Source organism: Gouania willdenowi, chromosome 10 (genome assembly GCF_900634775.1).
Source record: "Gouania willdenowi chromosome 10, fGouWil2.1, whole genome shotgun sequence".
Taxonomy (NCBI): domain Eukaryota; kingdom Metazoa; phylum Chordata; class Actinopteri; order Blenniiformes; family Gobiesocidae; genus Gouania; species Gouania willdenowi.
In genome coordinates, this window is record NC_041053.1 from 5,063,856 (window position 1) to 5,085,002 (window position 21,147).

At 38.4% G+C, this 21,147-nt stretch overlaps 1 pseudogene; it reads right to left on the reverse strand.

Annotated features, from left to right (window-relative positions):
* Positions 1–18,724: 18,724 nt before the first annotated feature.
* On the reverse strand, positions 18,725–19,910 carry LOC114471281 (E3 ubiquitin-protein ligase TRIM21 pseudogene; annotated as a pseudogene).
* Between the last annotated feature and the right edge of the window lie 1,237 nt (positions 19,911–21,147).

Consider the following 21,147-nt stretch of genomic DNA (forward strand, 5'->3'; position numbering starts at 1 on the left):
AGAAACAAAGTTAATAATTTACTAAGAGAAAAAAAAAGAGAATATTATGAAAAACAATTAAAAGAGAATAAAAACAAAAACAAAAAATTGTAGGAAATAATAAACAACATAACCATGCGTAAATGCAAAGAAAAAAATGCAGACCATTTTATAATAAACAATGTAAAAGAATACAATAAAAACATAATAGCACAAGAACTCAACAGTTTTTTCATAAATACTGGAAAAGACATAGAGAAAGAGATAAATAAACACCCAACACTCAAATGGAACCATTTTGACAATGAGAAGAAAGACATTGATAAGTACCTTGTACTCGAAGAAGTAACAGAAGCAGAGGTGGACAGAATAATCACTACCTGTACCTCAAAAAAATCCAGAGACGTTAATAATCTAACTATGAGTCTAATAAAAACCATAACAGCTGAAATAACCCCGCCACTAACATATATAAGTAATCTATCATTCAAGAATGGTGTTTTCCCAGAAAAAATGAAAATTGCAAAAATCAGAGCGATTTACAAGGGTGGAGAAAAATGTAATTTCACTAATTATCGACCTATATCAATATTACCACAACTATCAAAAATTCTGGAAAAACTGTTCATGAACAGACTCGACAAATTTATAGAAGACAATAATATACTACATGAAGGACAATATGGGTTTAGAAAAGGACGTTCAACAGCAATGGCTATAGTTGACATCACGGAGAATATAAGAGAAGCATTAGAAAAAAAACTATTTGTATTCGGAATTTTTCTGGACCTAAAAAAAGCCTTTGACACAATTAATCATGATATTCTAGAAGAAAAACTTCAAAATTACGGAATAAAGCGCAACGCCTTAAAATGGATTAAAAGCTATATGACAAATAGGAGACAATATGTTGACTTTGAAGAACACACATCAAAATGCCAAACTATACAATGTGGTGTTCCACAGGGTTCAATTTTAGGGCCAAAACTGTTCATTCTATACATAAACGACATTTTCAAAGTCACAAATTGCCTCAAACTAACGTTGTTTGCAGATGACACAACCATTCTATGCTCAGGCAAAGACATTAAAACTCTAATAGAGTCAACAAATGAGGAACTATTAAAAATTCAAACATGGTTAGATGTAAATAAACTAGCCCTAAACGTCAGTAAAACAAAATTCATTAACTTTGGAAAGAGAAAAAAAACAGGAGATATAAGACTGAAACTAAACATGGAAATAATAGAACAAGTAAAAGAATATCGGGTACTAGGAGTGTGGATGGACGACAAGCTGACATGGAAAAAACATATACAAATAGTTAAAAACAAATACAAATAGTTAAAAACAAAGTTGCCAAAAGCAGTTACATCCTATGGAAGCTTCAACAAATCCTACATACCAAATCACTTAAAACAATCTATTCTTCACTCATAGCATCGCACTTAAATTACTGCTCTGAAATATGGGGTAATAACTACAAAACGTATCTTGAACCACTATTTAAACAACAAAAAAAAGCTATAAGAATTTTACATAAAGTACCACACAACACACACACAAACGATTTATTTGAGAAGTCAAAATACCTAAAACTGCAAGAAATAATACACTACAACACACAAATACACGCATTTAGGGCTTCATCAAAAAAATTACCACATCAAATCCAAAAACGTTTCACATACAATCAAAATCCCTATGAATTCAGACATAATAATGTGTTTAGACCAAACAGGGTCATATCAAACGTTGGCAAACATAGTACTGTGTATAGAGCCATGAACCTCTGGAACAGTCTTGACGCAGAGACACAACAGTCAGATAATCTGAAACAATTTATTGTTCAGATTATCGTTCAGATTATTGTTTATTGAAACAATGATTTTAACATAAAATCAAATAAAAATAAAAGAGCTATCAATTATAAAAATCTGAAAAAAATTAAAATCTCAAATCTAGAAACACCAAAACATAAAACCATTAGATGTGCTCTATTAAATATTAGATCACTGAGATCCAAATCTCTACTAGTAAATGACCTTATCTCAGAAAATAACTTTGATTTATTCTGTTTAACTGAAACATGGCTGTATCAAGATGAATATGTTAGTTTAAATGAAGCCACTCCTCCCAGTCATTTAAATACTCATATGCCACGAGACATAGGCCGTGGAGGTGGTGTAGCAGCTATTTATCATTCCTCTCTCCTAATCTATCCTAAACCAAAGGCCAATTACACTTCCTTTGAAAGCCTGGTTCTAAATTTATCTCATATCGAATCAAAAACCTGCCAGCCAGTCTTATTTGCGATAATTTACCGTCCTCCAGGCCCTTATTCTGAATTTCTATCAGAATTCTCTGAGTTTATATCTTTTTTTTTTTTTTTTTTTTTTTTTTTTTTTTTGTCTGCACATTCTGTCGAAGGTTAACACTACAAGAAGTGCAATCTTTTAACAGCAATGCATATTTTGTTATTGCAATTAAATAAATTTATTTATTTCATTGCATAATTGTGACCATCACCAGCCCTCCCTAGGGAAGGGTAAGAAATACTTTATTAAAGGGAGGATGTAAAAAAAGAGAGGGCAGTGTTACACCAAGGTGAGGGGTTGGAGAGGGGTGGGGAAGTTAACAGGGAAGAGGAATACAAGATAGGAAATGGAATGGGTGGGGAGTAGTCGATAGATTTCAAGTGATGCGATGTGAAATTGTGGTTGTGTATATTGTGCTTATTGTTGAGTTATCAAGCCAGTTTGGTGACCAGTGTGCGGCTTAGGAATAATGGTGGTGGCTGTGAGCAGAGGAAGAAGTGAGTGGAAATTCCATAGAACAGGTATTTGGGAACAACGTGTCTGTGGTTGAGCCCAGTATGAGTGTTATCCCACAGCCCAAGGCCAGTGCATCCATGACAAATGTATTTCCAAGAACCGCCACTGCAAAACCCACGAGCCGCCCCCGGGCCCCGGAAGCAGCCAGGCCAGCAGCAAGAGCGGGCAACCCGGGGGCCCCCGGCGACCACCACACGGCCAAGCAGCCCCCCGAACGCCCCCAAGATCCCAAACCGAGAGGCAACCATCGCCCCCCCCATACACACCCGAGAAAGCCCCAAGGAGTTTATATCAAACTTAGTCCTCAGTTCTGATAAAATACTGATAGTAGGAGATTTTAATATCCATGTGGACAAAGATAGTGATAGCCTGAGCTCAGCCTTTATGTCCCTAATAGACTCAGTTGGCTTTTTTCAAACTATTAATGAAGCTACTCATCGTTTAAATCATACTCTTGATCTTGTTCTAACATATGGCCTTGATATTAATGATCTAAAAGTCTACCCTGAAAATCCTCTGCTATCAGATCACTTTTTAATATCTTTTAACATTATCCTAGAGGATCTCGCACTGTGCAATAAAATAGTTACGAGTAGAAATCTGTCCAACAGTGCTGTGGCTAAATTTAAAGAGGCCATTCCTGCTGCCTTAAACTCAGTGCACCATCCAATAAATAACTATGACATTAATTATAACCCCTCTCAACTGGATCTGCTTGTCGATAGCTCTGCTAGTCTACTAAAATCCACCTTGGACTCAATTGCCCCATTGAGGGAAAAAACTATTAAACGTCAGAGGAAAGCTCCGTGGTTTAGCTCTGAAACTCACACACTCAAACAAACAACCCGTAAATTAGAGAGAATGTGGCGCTCCAATAAAACAGAGGAGTCACGAATACTTTGGCAAGAAAGCCATAGTAAATACATGACAGCCTTACGACATAGTCGATCTACATACTACTCCTCACTAATTGAAGAAAATAAAAATAATCCGAGGTACCTTTTCAGCACTGTAGCCAGGCTAACACAAAGTCAGAGCTCTATTGAGCCCATGATTCCTCTAGCCCTCAGCTGTGAGGACTTTATGACATTTTTTAACAATAAAATTCACAAGATTAGAGATAAAATTAGCCACTCCCTGCCTTCACCTGGGCCTGCTGTACCATTAAATGTAAATAGGCCTAACCTAAACTGTTTCACACATATAGGACTTCAGGAACTTAACTCTATTATTTCATCCTCCAAACCATCGACCTGCCTTTCAGATCCGATCCCAACTAAGCTGTTTAAAGAAGTTGTTCCCCTGGTCTGCCCATCTTTGTTGGAGACAATAAATATATCCCTATCAATAGGCTACGTGCCACAGTCCTTTAAAGTAGCTGTAATCAAACCCCTTCTCAAAAAACCTACTCTTGATTCCAGCACTTTAGCAAACTACAGGCCTATATCTAATCTTCCTTTTATTTCAAAGATTCTTGAGAAAGTTGTGGCAGCTCAGCTCTGTGAATTTCTTCAAAACAACAGCCTGTTCGAGGATTTCCAGTCAGGTTTTAGAGCTCAACACAGCACAGAGACTGCTTTAGTTAAAGTAACTAATGATCTACTCTGGGCTTCAGATGAAGGACGACTCTCAGTGCTGGTTTTATTAGATCTTAGTGCTGCTTTTGACACTATAGATCACTATATTCTACTAGAGAGATTAGAGAAATTACTTGGAATCACAGGGACTGCCCTAAACTGGTTTAAGTCCTACCTATCTGATAGGTACCAGTTTGTACACGTGAATAATAAGTCTTCTGTGTACACTAAAGTAAGCTACGGGGTTCCTCAGGGCTCTGTGCTAGGTCCAATCATCTTCTGTATCTATATGATCCCCCTTGGTAATGTTATGAGAAAATACTCTGTTAACTTCCACTGCTATGCTGATGATACCCAACTGTATGTATCAATGAAGCCAGGTGAGACAATTCAGCTATCTAAACTTGAGGCCTGTCTAAAGGACATTAGGGCCTGGATGGACCAAAATTTTCTTCTTCTCAACTCAGACAAGACTGAGGTCATTGTACTGGGCCCGCGACACCTTAGAGAAACCTATGCTAGCCTAACTGCCCTAGATGGCATTACTCTGGCACAAAGCACAACTGTTAGAAACCTTGGGGTTCTATTTGATCAGGACTTATCCTTCAACTCTCACATAAAACAAACTTCAAGAACTGCCTTCTTTCATCTCCGTAACATTGCTAAAATCAGATCTATCCTGTCTCAGGGCGACGCCGAAAAACTAGTCCATGCTTTTGTTACCTCTAGACTGGATTATTGTAATTCTCTTTTAGCAGGCTGCCCGAGCAAGTCGCTTAAGACACTTCAGCTGATTCAAAATGCTGCAGCACGTGTACCGACTAAAACTAGGAGAAGAGATCACATTACTCCTGTATTAGCCTTAGCATAACGTGGATGGCTGTTCATCATAGGAATGGGATCCACACAAGGTTCCTGCTGCTTAACAGAAGGTTTTCCTTGCCGCCATGATGAATTCATGTTGGGTGTGGGATACATATGTATGTGTATATACGTATATATGCATATGTGTGTATCCATAAAATGAAGAGTCCGTCCCTAAGACTGCTCTACTGTAAAGTGCCTTGAGATACCATTGGTTATGATTTGGCGCTATACAAATAAAGATTGATTGATTGAGATTGATTGAATTTAAGGAGAAAACGAGGAGGACATTTCTACATGCATACAGATCTCAAGTCAACTCTCCATTGAAGAACTTCACGTTTGGAGAGTTGGAGGAACGTAAACAACGACTGGAAAAGAAAGCTCGTGGAAATACGGAGGAAAAAGATTGTGAAGAGGAGTAACAACAGGAACAATGACTGCAGACGAGAACACATCACAAAAAAAAAAAAAAAAAAGAGGACAAAAAAAAAAAAAAGGGAAGAAACGAGGTTGGATGTAAAATTATCTGTGTTCAAATTAGGGGACGGATCTAGATAAGCATAATGCTTTTTTCCGTCGCCCTTTCCGGCATGAAAAAGGACAAAAACAAAAAAAAAAAAAAAAAACAATGATGTGATTTTGCTCTGAATGTCAAATGAATTTCTGTGAATGCAACCATGTCGGAAATGAACTGAATAAATAAAAAAAAATAAATAAATAAAACTTGATGACACATAACCAAGCCCTAAAGCACCAGACTGACATGTTGAGTCTCAATAGACTCACTGCAATTTCTAGGATAGGAACAGTAATCCTGACGAGACAAGAACATGATATGTGAAAGCTGATTGGCTGTAATCTCCAAAATGGTGATTTCCACATATTGAGGGATATTTCATGTGTTTAAGGCTAAAAGTTAATATAAAGGTCTCCAAGGACATTTCTTACACAAATTAGTAACAACGTTTTAGTATTCAGCTTTAGACCAATTAAAAATATAGAATAGGTAAGATCAGTTTGGACGCTGTTGAAACCTTGTAAAGCTGCTTCATCAGTGTATATCAGCTATTTATTTATTTATTAGAGGATATGCCCCTTGAGATGGAACATCTCGTTTTTGAGGGGGTCCTCAACTTACATAAGATGACAGATACAGCAGAGCAGACAATACAGGAATTCAGTATTTCAAAAATAATAAATACAACAAAATATAGATAGACACACATACACACACACCCACACACAAACAGTTTACATTTGCCAGTTGTTCAAAACAGTAAATATTTTATACAAAAAATAAATAAGTAATAAAAGTGATATCATTAAAGGTAGCTATCTAAAGATAGTAAGAGCTTTCATTAGATTATATTAATCAAAAGGTTTAGGTTACATAGCCTATGATCAAAAACACTGACAGATATTCTGGAGATGGAGGATAAGAGCATTTTTAAACAGAGACAGAGGTTAGACAGCAGATCGGTAATGAGAGAATGTTCCAGTCAAGTGGAGCTTTATATTTGAATGAAAATTTACCGACTTCTTTTTTGACTCTAGAGACTACAAGATATGGTTGATCAGCATGACGTAAACTGTATGACAATCTGAAAGGAATTATATATTGTTTGAAATAATCAGGAAAACTTAAATTAATACATTTAAATATAAATAATAGCCAGTGAAGCTGTCGTCTAGATGCCAGAGAGAGCCATGACAAATGTTCAGACATTTGGCAGTGGTGAGTTCTAATGGGACAGCGGAGGATAAATCTACACAGACTATTGTCAGTGACATTAAGTGGTTGGAGAATCGTGGCAGTGGTGTTTTGATAAATAATATCACTTTAATCAAAAATGGGAAGAATCAATTGTAAAATTATCCTTTTTCTAACTGAGTAACTAAAACAATTAACTGATTGATAAAGCAATTTTAAGCGATAAGAAATTTTGTTTGTAGTAGTTTGTATATGAGTTTTAAATGATAGTGAGGAGTCTAGTCATAGACCAAGATATTTAAACTGATCAACAACTGGGACTGATGACAAATCAGAAAAAGTAAGTTTAATCTCATTGGCTGAAACTGGGCGAACCCGCTTCTGGAACAACATAAAATTTGATTCAGAGTTATTGAGTAATAGTTTATTAGATTGTAGCCAGGATTGAACTGCATTAAAGTCATGCTGAATAGAGTGATTAATATCAGAGATATTGGATTTTGCAGAATAAATCACGGTGTCATCAGCATAAAGTTGGATGTTACAGTCATTGCATGCAAAAGGGAGATGATTAATAAATATTGAAAATGAAAGTGGGCCAAGAGAAGAACCCTGTGGAACACCTTTCTCAATAAATGAAATTTCAGAGTAGCTGCCATTGTAAAATACACACTGCTGCCGATGATGAAGGTAAGAATTGAACCAGAGGAGCGAAGACCTATCCAGGCCTATAGAATGAAGCTTGTCTAAAAGCAAATAGTGATCGACCATATCAAACGCTTTGGTGAGATCTATAAATAAAGCACCAGTAAGCAGATTATTGTCAAAGCCAGAAAAAATATCATTGGTAAATTTTAATAAAGCAGATGTAGTAGAGAAGTGTTTTCTAAAGCCAGATTGAAATGGAGACAAGTGGTTATTGGTTGAGAGGTGTTCAGATAGTTGATTAAAGACTATTTTCTCATAGACTTTAACAATACTGTTAAACATAGAGATTGGTCTATAGTTATTTATAATACTAGTGTCACCCCCTTTATGCAGGGGGATGACCTTTGCACATTTCCAGGCAGAGGGAACTTCACATGTACTAAATGATAAGTTAAACAGATCGGCTAGAGGAAAACATAGAACATGAGAGGCAAGCTTGATAAACTTGGTCTCAATGCCGTCTGGACCAACACTGCTATGAGAAAGTTCATTTATGATCTGCTCTACTACAGCTGGGCTTACCCTACTGAATGAGAAACTGCTGCAAGATGGAGCATCAGAGGAAGAAAGTGAAGCATAGGGAGGAGAATGGACCTGTGGAAGTTGTGAAATATGTTGGCTAAAGGCAGAAGCAATCGCACCAGAGTCATTAGTAATTACATCATTAATAAGCATATTATGAGTTGCAGAGTTAGATTTACCTGATAATTTGTTTATTTGCTTCCAAAACTGTTTAGGTTGTTTAAAGTTATTTGTAAGACTGTTTTTGTAATATATTGATCTTGCATTTCTAGTTTGCGTGGTACATATATTTCGCAAGTGTCGATATACATCCCAGTCAGCAGCAAGCTTAGTGTGATTAAAAGTTGACCAGGCCTTATCCCGTTGTTCTAAACAGACTGAGGAGTTCTCCATTCACCCAGGGAAGATGGCTTCCTTTAACTCTGATTTCTGTAAATGGAACATGAAGATTAATAACATTTAGAAGTTCAGAGGAAAAATAGTCCCAAGCTTCATTTATGGAAGGTATTAAAAAAAAGTTTGTCCCAGTTAATTTTTAAAATATCATTAATAAAGTTTTCACTATTAACCATTTTGATCTACGAACTTTAATAATTTTTGGGGGAGACGTGGAGGTTTAATTTTCCATATACAATACACAATACAGTGATCGCTAAAACAGTCAGAAAACACACCAGAGTCTAAAAAGCGCTCAGGGTGAGTTACTAAGATCAGATCAAGAAGAGATTGTGATGTGGGACTAATTCTTGTAGGGTCAATAATCAACTGGGAAAAGTTTGAGCTATTAAAAATGTTTGGCTCAGATGCAGAGGAAGGAGCCAACCAGTTTATGTTAAAGTCACCCAGTAGTAGTGTTGTGTTCAAGACCACACTATCCCAGACCAGAATGCACCGAGACCAAGCCAAGCCGAGATCGAGACAAGGCGAGACCATAAACATTTTTTTTTCAATTTAAAAAAATATATAAATAAATACAATTATGACAAGGTTCGACAGTTAAATAACATTCTCTTTTTAATTTTAGATTATTTTAAATACATTTGACGAACAAAAAAGGTGCCTGCAAAAAAATAACTAAAATATTAAAACTACTACTGCTACTGGTAAATTTACAATTATTCTACATATTTGAAAATAAGATTTTTATGTCAGCTGAATGTACAGTAAGTGTTTAAAAGTATTTCTGCCAAGAAATAATGATTCTTGATTCTGATTCTTTGAGTTGTGCAGGTCAACAGCTCACAGATTTCACAAGATCATTTTTTAGTTTGAAAAAGCTTTTACACAGGTTATTTTTATTAATTCACTTAGTTGATATAGTTTAATATGGTTACTGTAATGTAACTAGGATATTCAATTAACAAAGGTTTCCAACTCTCAATACTTTCTAGGAGTTTAACCCTCCTGTTGTCCTCGGGTCAAAATGACCCGCCACTGTGTTAAAAACCAAAAAAAAATCCCCTAAACAATATTTTTTAAACCTGAAATTTTATGACTTTTCCTAGATTGGCACCAACAGTAGAAAAAGTGAAATGTTGCTTTTATTCATATTTCCATGTAAGCTGTACAAAAAAAGGTACAAAGGTGGTCTTCGGGTCAAAATGACCCGTGAGGCAAAAAGAGTTGAAATCAAGGTCACAGAGTTATTTACACACCACAGAATGTAACAATGTTTTAGTTGTGTCTCAGATCAATCAGTAGCAGAAGTAAAGAAGACAAATCAGGTGGGCTTCTCGCGGACAGCTGTGCCTTTGATCAGTCTCAGATCAATTAATAGTAAACGTGAACAAGACAGTAGCAGACGTAAACAACACAAAGGCGTTCTCGCAGACTGCAGAGCTCTTTTTCTGTGGATTTCCAGAGGTTATAAAGGTGCAGCAGATGACACGACCCCAAATTCTGTCTGTGCTGAAGCCATGAGTGTGCGTTATAAAGTTGGAGAGGCTCTAGAGCTAAGTTTTTCAGATGTCCAGCAAGACAACTCTGATTCAGAAGAGGAAGTGGAGGATGTATCAGAAAATACCTGAAGCTGAAAGAGAGACTTTCCTTTCAAAAAATGGCAAAATAACATGGTCCTCAGCAGCATATGACCAACACGGCAGGCATGCAGAACAAAACGTCATAAAGATGACCCCAGGACCCACAAGGTATGCCGTTTCTCATGCCCATGACATTGTCTCTACATCCTACCTGTTTATCACACCTGCAATAGAAAAAATAATCCTGGAGATGACAAATCTGGAGGGTTTTTCGCAAATATGGAGACAGCTGGAAAAAGATGGATGAGAATGACCTGCAGGCCTACTTAGCAGGCCTATGGGATCAAGTCATGGGTGGCTTGCGATGCCAAATCAAGCTATGCTTGGAAAATGCAAGTCTATATCGGGAAGCAGACCAGTGGATGCCCAGAGAAGAACCAGGGGATGCGAGTTGTGCTTGATGTGACAGAGGGACTGAGGGGTCACAATGTGACATGTGACAATTTCTTCACCTCTTATGAACTCGGACAGCAGCTCCTGAAGAGGAAGATCACAATGGTTGGTACAGTTCGAAAGAACAAGCCTGAGCTCCCACCTGCACTGCTTGCGTCAAAGGAGAGAGAGGTCTTCTCAACAAAGTTTGCCTTCACGCCCACCACCACTCTAGTTTCTTACCTCCCAAAGAAAAACAAGAATGTAGTTCTTCTGAGCACACTGCACGCAGAGGGTGACATTAGCGATCGTGAGGACAGGAAGCCAGTCATCATCCTAGACTACAACCGCAACAAAGGAGGTGTGGACAATCTAGATAAGGTGATTGGAACATACAGCTGCAGAAGGATGACTGCCCGCTGGCCCCTGGTCATCTTCCACAACATCATTGATGTTTCCTCCTACAATGTCTTTGTGATTTGGAGAGAGATCAACACGACCTGGATGTCTCGTAAGCAGAACAAGAGGAGGGTGTTCCTGGAGCAACTAGGAAAGGCACTTGTAATTCCACTCATTGAAAGAAGGAAGCATGTCCCCCGCACAGAAGCCTCAGCAGCAGTTGTGAAAGCTATTCAGAGTGCAGGAGCTCCTGATCAACCTGAGGATCCAGTTACCACAGCCACTTCCCCAGCTAGGGCAAGTAAGAGGAAGAGATGTCTGCCCTCAAAAGAAGGACTGTAAAACACATACTGTGTGCTGCAGGTGTAAGAAATATATCTGCAAAGGCTGTGCACTTGCATACTGCCCTACATGTGCTAATTAGTTGAATGGGTTATGTTATTTTTCATATTTTTGTATTGTACATTGTCTTAAATTGTTCACTGGAGAAAGTAAAAGAAAGAAAATGAGTCATGGGGATGAATAAAAATGCATTCAAAACTCCTTTTTGCACATTTTTTTTTCTTTTCTTAAGCTATAGAAATACAAGTGAAGAGGGAAAACTCAGGTATTCACACTAAAGTCTCTCTTAACGGGTTGACCATCTAGCAAGAGACTGACAGAACAGAGGGAGTATATATATCCTCCTCCAACCTGACGAGGGAATGAGGAGCAGCTGTGGAGAGCAGGAAAAGTGGGCAGGCAGGAAAACATGGACAGGAACAGGCAAAATCAAGGAACAGGGAGTGAATAAGGAGGTAAACCATAACTAACTAAGCAGACTCATGACAAATATAAGACCTCTTTACGGGTATTTGAGTCATTCTGGCTTGCGCAACTTGTGGTGATTTTGCGCTGGTGACGACATAATCCAAGATGGCGGCGGCCCGGACTACAGCCGACACTATGTAATAAAAGCCTTAAAAGACATGGATATAATGAAAAGAGTGGAAGGACAGAGGCATAAACATGCTGACACACACGAACTTATTAAACACAGACAGACCTCGGTAAACGGAACAGCCTTCTCTGGCACTAGGACCCAGAGGCGGAGTAAGTGCGTACTGCATTCGCAGGCTGTAATATCACCAGTTTATCATTTTACCAGTTGTTAGAGCTACTGTGTGTACCAGGGAGATAATATTTATTACTGGTGATTGTTTTCTGGAGTTTTTACCGGTGATTAGTTCATATCTCCCTTGCGCTCCGCGGTCCAAACTGACACCGTAGCCAGACACACACACACACACACACACAAGTGTGTCACACACGTTACTCAGTCACAATAAGGAAGGTTGTGTTCATTATTCGGGGTGGATTAAAAAATGAAAAAAAGATTGTTTTATCCCGTTCTTCTCCGTGTTATTATCACATTATAAAAAATAGCAGGAATTAGTGCTGGTCTCGAACGGTCTTGAGAGAAAATCCCGAGTCCGAGACAAGACCGAGTCAAAATGCTTCAGAGTCCGAGACGAGTCCGAGACCTGTAAAATTTGGTCTCGAGACCAAGACCGGTCTTGACTACCACAACACTACCCAGTAATATCATCTCATTATTACAGCCTAAGGATGAAACTGTAGACAATATATTTTTCACGGAATCAGAAGGGGAGTTAGGAGGTCTGTAAATATTAGCAATTATTAATTGTTTTATTTTCATGTAAAATAACTTTTACAAACAGACTTTCAAAATGCACTGGTTTTTCTTTTGGGTGAATAAGCAGAGATTGAAGATTAGATGCTATAAAGGTGGCTACGTCGCCGCCTCTAGAGCCTCGGTCTGCTCTGTACAAAGTATAATTCTCCAGATGAACATCATTGTCAGAGATGCTAGAAGAAAGCGATGTTTCAGATATTGTATTAATCCTAGGTTTATTGTGAGTTATCCAGGCTCTCAATTGGTCGATTTTAGGAAGTAAGCTTCTAATGTTCACATGAATCACTTTAAGACCATTAACCATACTTAATAAAAAAGAAAATATAGAAAAAAAAACAAATAACAGTGAGAAGAACCAGTCAAGAGCACTTATAATCATACATACACTTCCACACCACCACACAATCACACATACATACATAATACATAAAACAACAAACAGCAACAAAAACAAAACAGAAATCTCAGTCTGCAATATTAAATTAGGGAAAGTCTTCTTAGACTAGATAGCATACCAAAATGTATATCAATCAATGACATAGGATTAGTTAGAGAAAAAAATAAATAAACCCTAATTAATGTAACAGAAACAGAAACTACTCAACCATTAATATTATTGACTTTATAACAGTCAAATCTGCTGCTCCAAACAGTCAAATAGACGGGATATGCATCACGTGATTAAATCACGACAGCCACCGTTTACGGCAAACAGAGAACAGCGTGCACAACAGTCAACAGTCAGCCGCAGCAGTTCAGAAACTTAAATATAAGTGACACGCAGAAAGAAGGTTTACAGACCAGAGTCGTGTGGATCATTTGGATACGTTACGGATGTACACCTCCACCTCATCAGGAGAACGGAGCAGTAGGAATTTGCCGTTGTCTGCATGGATTCGAAGAGTAGAGGGATAGACCCAGTTGCACTGTATCTCCAGGTCACGGAGCTTCTTCTTTGCGGCATTAAATGAGCGGCGTTTCTCCATCAGTGCCACACTGAAGTCAGAATATATATGCACTCTGGCTCCATTGTACACAAGCTCCTTTTTGTCGCGGGAGAGATGGAGAACTCTGAGCTTATGCTGGAAGTAAAGGAACTTTACAATGATTGGCCGAGGACCTGCTTTGGAATCATGTCCGATCATTCCTGGAGATCGATGTGCCCTCTCGATGACCAAAGGAGAAGGGAGGTTTTCTTTACCAAAGAGTTGAGTGAGGAACTGACCGGCAAAGCCGATCATGTCCCGGCCTTCGGAACCCTGGCTTCCAGCTCACCGACTTTAGCACCCATCGACACGAGCGACTCTTTCATAGAATCCATGCTGCTTTGAATGCAGTCCAGTTTAGAGTCAAAGTGAGACAAATCATTTTTGAATTGCTGTAGGGCATGGGTGTCAAACTCTGGCCCGCGGGCTTTGGCCTGTAGTGTAATTATATTTGGCCCGCGAGGCAATCCCAAATGACTACTAGAGCTGTCCCGCCAGTATTATAGACAAATCCGGCAAAACCAGGAAGTGTACAGCGCATTCACCGCTAACACTACGAATCCCATAATGCACTGCTGTTGTTTTGGCGCGTCAATCAGGACAGGACCCAAACGCTCAACTATAAACGGACAGTAGTCATAGCGACTTCACGCTTCACTTATCTATGTGAGCAACTTTTCTCCTCTATGAAGATGACCGAAACATCTCTGACGTCTGACTGATGAACACCTTTACTGAGGATTTCCTCAGCTCAGAACCTGAGCCCAGACATTGATGAACTAGCATCCAAGAAGAGATGCCAGGTATCTGGTTTGGACACATCAGATTAGATCAGTGTGTAGCAAACAGAGCAATAATTACCCTTTTCTTTATGCACTTTTTCTTGCTACTCCAAGGCATGGGCTTGAATGGTTGATTGATTTATTTTTGTTGTTTAATTTTTGAAATTATTAACCTGCGGAAAAAGTTTATTTTGATATTTAAATCAGAAGGCTGCAAATAGAAAAGAGGCATACAATTTTTATTTAAATTTCATTAATAAATCAATGCCATTGATGTGTTTTTTTTTTTATTTGAAATTCGATTTTGCATGGCTGCACTATTGTATTGATTATATTGTATAGTAATAAGCGTTGCTCGTTCCATATTCAATGTTAAAGCAAAACATGTTTGGGTCCATATTAAAATGTTCATTTGTTCAATGTTGGCCCGCGACATTGTTCAAGTTTTAAATTTTGGCCCACTGTGTATTTGAGTTTGACGCCCCTGCTGTAGGGTATCGATCAAAGTTTTGTTGGTGACTGCATCCATGCCTGAACGAGCAGATGTAAGAGGCACAGGTAAATGGAGCACGTTTGACTCTCAAACTGGGACCAAAACGGAAAAAAGTGCTCAAAAATAACAAAGAAAGTGGCAAGATGTATTTAGGTTGAGTGGATCACTGCATTATCAGCGACAGACTGAGATAAATGGAGAGCTCACACCAGCCCTACTGCACTGTCAGCCAGCTTGCTATATTTGACCTGTCAGGTTCAGTTTCCTCCTGCAGACACACAAAGCATGAGGATCAGACAAATCCTACTGTTGTACATCAGCAACGGTACCTCAGCTTTTACTCTTACATCCAGTCTTTTACTGTAATGTTTCACTTTTTTTGAACCATTTTTCATTGTGTTCAATGCTTTCCTCAGCGATGATCAAAGCTGTCCAAACGAGGAGAAGGAGGAATCTTCTTCTGGTTGGAGCTGGACCTTTGTCTGATGAGCGTGTTGATCATCTTTCTTACACTTGTGGTCTTCGTGGCTCCAGGATGTTCGCATAAGCTCTGCCCTCTTTTAAGTGACTTACTCGAGGTGTTGCAACCTTATGTCAGCCTTACGTACAAGTCAAGAGCTCCCATACAAAACCACTACAACCAATTTAAAAGCTTATAACATTGTGTTTGGTGTTTGTTGTTGACAAGTTTCATATAGTGTTCTGAAGTGAATTCTAAGGCTGTATTTTTGGTTCCAATAAACATGTTTTTTTTCCTCTCTAATTTATGGAGAATTAACTTCCGATTGTAGGAAATCATATTAGTGTATACCACATTTCATTAATACCTAGTAAAGCAGCAGATTAGTAAAAAAATCGGTCACTTTGGTAAAAAGCATGAAATTTGGCAGACATACTTTCTAAGGGAAACTACTGTGGAAAAAGGCATTGGCCACTCAAAATGGCAGCCATTTTTCAAGATGGCCACTCAAAAATTTAAGTTGTGGTTACTATATAACCAAATTAATGCAGCTTTACGCTGGGTTTGGAATGGTCCAATGACAGAATAGTTTTCAACTGTGCACTTAAAATCTGGCGTGTTTGTTTCTGAATGTTAACTCAGTGAAATTGTTTAATTGTTGCTGTTCATAAAATGTGAGAATTTTGTTTATATTTTTTTTCTTTAATGTCATTCTTATTTTAAGGCACTGGAGTATTGCTTTTCATGAGCTGCTGTTCACTTTGTGTATTTAATCTACAATATAAGACTTTTAAATTTACTTTTCCAAAATTTTCAGGATGCACCTGTAAAAATCCAAGTTGCAGTTTTAAGCCCAATCATTCAGAAAATGTAAAGATAAAACTTGTGTGTTACATTCTAGTTTTCTATTTATTTTAACAGACCTATATGGCTTCATCCACAAGGTGGGACCAAATCATTAGGCTGTCAATAACCACATGGTTTGGTCCAGTCCACTCCAAACTCCATGTCTTCATGCAATTCAAAATGTGTTAAAGGATTAGTTTTGTCTTTGGCCAATATTTCTACAAAACAATAAGCCACCTTCATCAGAAGGTTTACAGAACCTAGCAATATTTGAACAGTTTCACTGTCAGTCACAATTCCGTTTAGCCAACATTTTTGGTACATCCATCTGTACCCATGGCACTGACCAGAAATCTTCATTTGTTGTTCAATAAACTGTGCTACCTCAGCACATCAGTTTTATCCTTTCGATGCCAGAGCCTCTTTTTGCTTAGTATCCTTTTTCAAGGGTGCGTTTACTCAGAAAAATTCCATGTGAATTTGCAAGCAAACAAAGTATTTCATCATTTGTAAATCCCCGTCTAAAGTAGTCTTTGATAGTCTTATCAGCCATCTCTCAGTGTCTTCTCACCACATGAACAAGCTGCTGTAAAAGTGTTTAAGTATCTCATAATTATTACTTTTTTTCTCATAATTATGACTTTCTATCTCATAATTATGACTTTTTATTTCATAATTATGACTTTCTCATAATTATGACTTCATTTCATAATTATGACTTTCTTTCTCATAATTATGACTGTTTGGGGGTTGCCGTGGGGGGTCTCCGGTTGTGCTGCTCTGCTCGTCCCTGGTGGCCGCTAGCTAATAGTATCTACTTTAGCATTGTTTTAGTGTTACAAAGTGCACTATAGTACAGCAAACAAAGAAACATAATTGTCATCCCTCCGACTGGTTTTAGGGAGAATACCTGGACAGATTAACACCTGTTTTTAAACCAGTAAAGTCCTAATTATTGTTAGCATGTAGCAGGATAACCACAATACGTGCTTCACTCACGGAGCTTCATTAACTTTTAAATTCCTCTTCTTCACTCACAACTGGTATTCTGACCAGGAAACAGCTTATTGTCACTGGTTTGTAGATTTCAGAATCATATTGGGATTATTTAACAGTGCATAAAGGGACTTTTTGTAGCTAAACATAGGTTTTTACCTCCATCCAAAGAGTCAGGCTGTTAGCAGAGGAAGGCTGACACCTAGTGGGCACAGAGGAGACTGCACACACCACAGCAGCCTGGAACCAGTATCTAAAGCAAGGACCACGTTTTTTGCTCATTTTTACCCTTTTTCTGCAACTAAACCAAACTTGCCATATTTTAACATGTTTTCATCACTTTTTCTTGCCATATTTTTGCTCCTTTTAAAGCATTTTTGCTACATCACTCCCATTTCTGACACTTCTCAATCTTATTTCAATGCCTTTTGTGCACGTGTTTTCACTTTCCAGACATTTTCAGCCGATATAAACCCTTTCCACCACTTTTCCACCTAATGTGACAAATGTTGACCCATTATTGTCACTTTTAACCTCTTTTCAATATAGTCCATGCTTTTTGGCCAATTTAACCACATTCACAAATTGTCATACCCATTATTAGCCAGTTTCAACTAATTGTTCCAATATTGACAATTTGAAACCCTTTTAACACTTTTTGTCAGTTTTTACCCACTCTAGTTTGCTACTTTTAACCCATTTCTGTGGTTTTAAAAACCCATGTCACCACCTTTTTCCTAATTTTGGTCACTTTGTCTAATTAAATAAAAGGATTTCTTTAAGATGACTATAATGATAGTAAACTTCCTGGATAACAGTGGATATTATATTATATTACATCACATTACATTGTATTGTATTATATTATATTATATTATATTATATTATATTATATTATATTATATTATAAATGTGGTTATCACAGATTCATAGAACAATGGACCATCATTTTGCGTACTTTATGGATGGACCCCAAAAATCTCTCCCCTTTATTCCCCCTTATAGATGATCCTGTCTCCACATGACTGTTCTTCAAAGTTCATGTCTGTGTTCAACCACCTTCTGCTACAGTGGGGGTCCCCGCTTTCTGGAACCTTTATTTTGGCGGTCGTGCCGTGAAAACCACTGATCTAAAGAACAACTCACCAACCTTTGTGAAACATGGAGCTACTTTAAAACTAGTGAATAATCCAAAGGGCTACCAGTGTGATAAACACTTCTTAAACACCAAAACTTCACGGTTTCTCTTTAATTAAAGGGTAAGTTAATGAGGAAGAGTAATAGTGACTTAAAAAAGGAAATTTGCAAATGTTTTATTTTCACCACATTTTTTATTTTTCTGTATTTTTGTTTGAACAATCACACAAAGTTTACAAAGGGTGGCATACAACACACTGTGACAGATACAGTAATACAGTATATAAATGCATGTGATCTTTACAAGTCTTTTTTCTTGAAATAAAACTCAGAGAGAAATAAATAAAAAACAAAACAGTTAAACTCAATTAAAATTAAGTAACCCTGGATAAACATAGAATACTTCTTTGAGGTTCAATCACCCTCTTTTACATGTAGGTTTCAAAAGTAATATGACAAAAAACAACATTTATACCCACATACAACACTTGGAAACAAAATGTACCACAGTTATACTCAACACAATTATAAATTAAACTTAGATGGACTTACAAAAACTCCTTAGATAACCTGAGCATTTTTTTTCCATTACATTTCATAGAAAAAATCATCATGTTCCTATTTTACTAGCAACTAACACCTTTCAACTGATCATAAAACAATCCAAACACCAAATGTGAAGTTTCTTTAATAAAATGTTTCCTCCCACTGTTGAGAAACATACATGTTAGGTTGGATGGAGTGCGTAACCAACCTGGAGAAGTGAATGGTTGCAGAGAACCATTGAATCTATTGTTGGTGAGACTTCATCATGACACTGATCATTCACTTTGATTGACAGGGCAGATGATCAGAGGTGCTGAGTTTTTACCACCATCGTTTAAACAGGGACTAAAGAATGGGTGTAGTTTATGAGTGAAGCAGCAGTGAGTGAAGGAGTCGATCAGAGCTGCAGCATCAACATCATAAAAGGAGACCACACCCCCCTCATAGTCCACAAACACACCCACCTTCTCAGGAACACACTTCAGATGAAGAATGTCTGAAGGATCTTCACATCCTTTATACAACTTTCCATCTCTGAGTATCAAAGTCCAGTAACCATTCTTAGGAGTCAGAGGGGCGTATCCCTTCCTGTTGATGGATTCTTTAACCACTCCTAAATACCACTTAGTTTTTCTTTTAACCTGAACCTCAAAGTAAAATCTGCCTGAACCGAAACTCTGCTTCCCTGAAACATTAACACTAGGAGAAAATCTCTCTTTGTTGTCTGGAAGGTTCTTCCACACATCACTGTGGCAAACTAGTTTTCCATCATCAGACAGGACGAGGTTTGGATGAGCTGTAAGAGGATCAAGAGTCACATCTACTGCAAACTGCTGCAGCCTCTTCATGGCTAACATCTTCATCTTCATCATCTTGTCACTGAGTGTGTCCTCCAGCTGAGTCACAGCTCTCAGCACAGTCCCTTCATATGATGATGGACGGACCATGACCTCTGTCCAGTCCTTGGTGGCTGGAGGAGCTTTCAGGGAGCAAAAGTGTTGGAGGAGGTGGTCTTCAGAGTGGGAGAGCTGCTCCACCTCAGAGCTTCTCTTCATCAGCTCAGAGATTTCCTCCTCCAGCTCTTTGATCAAACTATCAGCCTCTCTCTCTTCTGCTTCCTGTTGCTCCTCCATCTTCTCTATCAGCTCGTTCAGGCCTCTTTGAACAAGCTTCATCAGAGCAGTGAACATCTCCACACCTTCAGCTATCTCTCTGTCTGCAGCGTCCTTCCTGATCCTCACTGACTCTTTGATCTCCTTCAGTTTCTCTCGTCTCTTCTGGATCATCTGCTGAAGATAAACTTTCTTGTCTTCAAACAGATCTTCTCCCAGAGGGACAAACTGGTGACTCCTGTGTTCCAAAACAGAACACATCAAGCAGACACGTGTCTGATCGCTCAGACAGAACAGCTCCAGAGGTTTGCTGTGCTTTGGACACATCCTGGTTTCCAGGTTCTTCACAGGCTCCACTAGCTGATGTCTTCTCAGGCCTGATGCTGTAAGATGCGGCTCCAGGTGAGTCTTACAGTAGGAAAACACACAGTCCAGGCAGGACTTCAGGGCCTTTACTTTGGTTCCAGTGCAGACGTCACAGGGAACTTCTCCTGGAGCTGCTGCTTTACGCTCAGATTCACGTCTGAACTGAGAAACCAACTCACGCATCATAATATTGACCTTCAGCTGAGGTTTAGTGCTGAACACCTGATTACACACGGGACACTTGCTGGTGGTACTGGTATCCCAGCATGTGCTTATGCATGTTTTGCAGAAGTTGTGTCCACATGGTGTGGTGACTGGATCATTGAGCACCTCCAGACAGATGGAGCACAGGAAGTGATGTTCAGACATCCCGTTGCAGGCAGTAGACATGTTCACACACTGAGGGACAGAGACAAGCAGCACATTAACAGAACTCTCTCATTGTTGTGGAGTGTTCCTTTACTAATGTTTCTGAGTCTATCTCACTGAGATCACCTTTAGTATTTAGCATTGATTCAGTCCACCTGTAGTAATGTGGACAGTCGGCTGTGCCTCAGCAGCTGAATGTAAAAGTGCAATAGTTTGAATGTTTAAGGTTCAAATTAGTTCTAAGGTTCTCTCATATTGACACTGGAACTCTAAATTATAGAGTTAGATTTTTTGCACACTTTATTTGAATGTACAATCTTGTTTTCTTTAAAATAACCAATATATTGTGT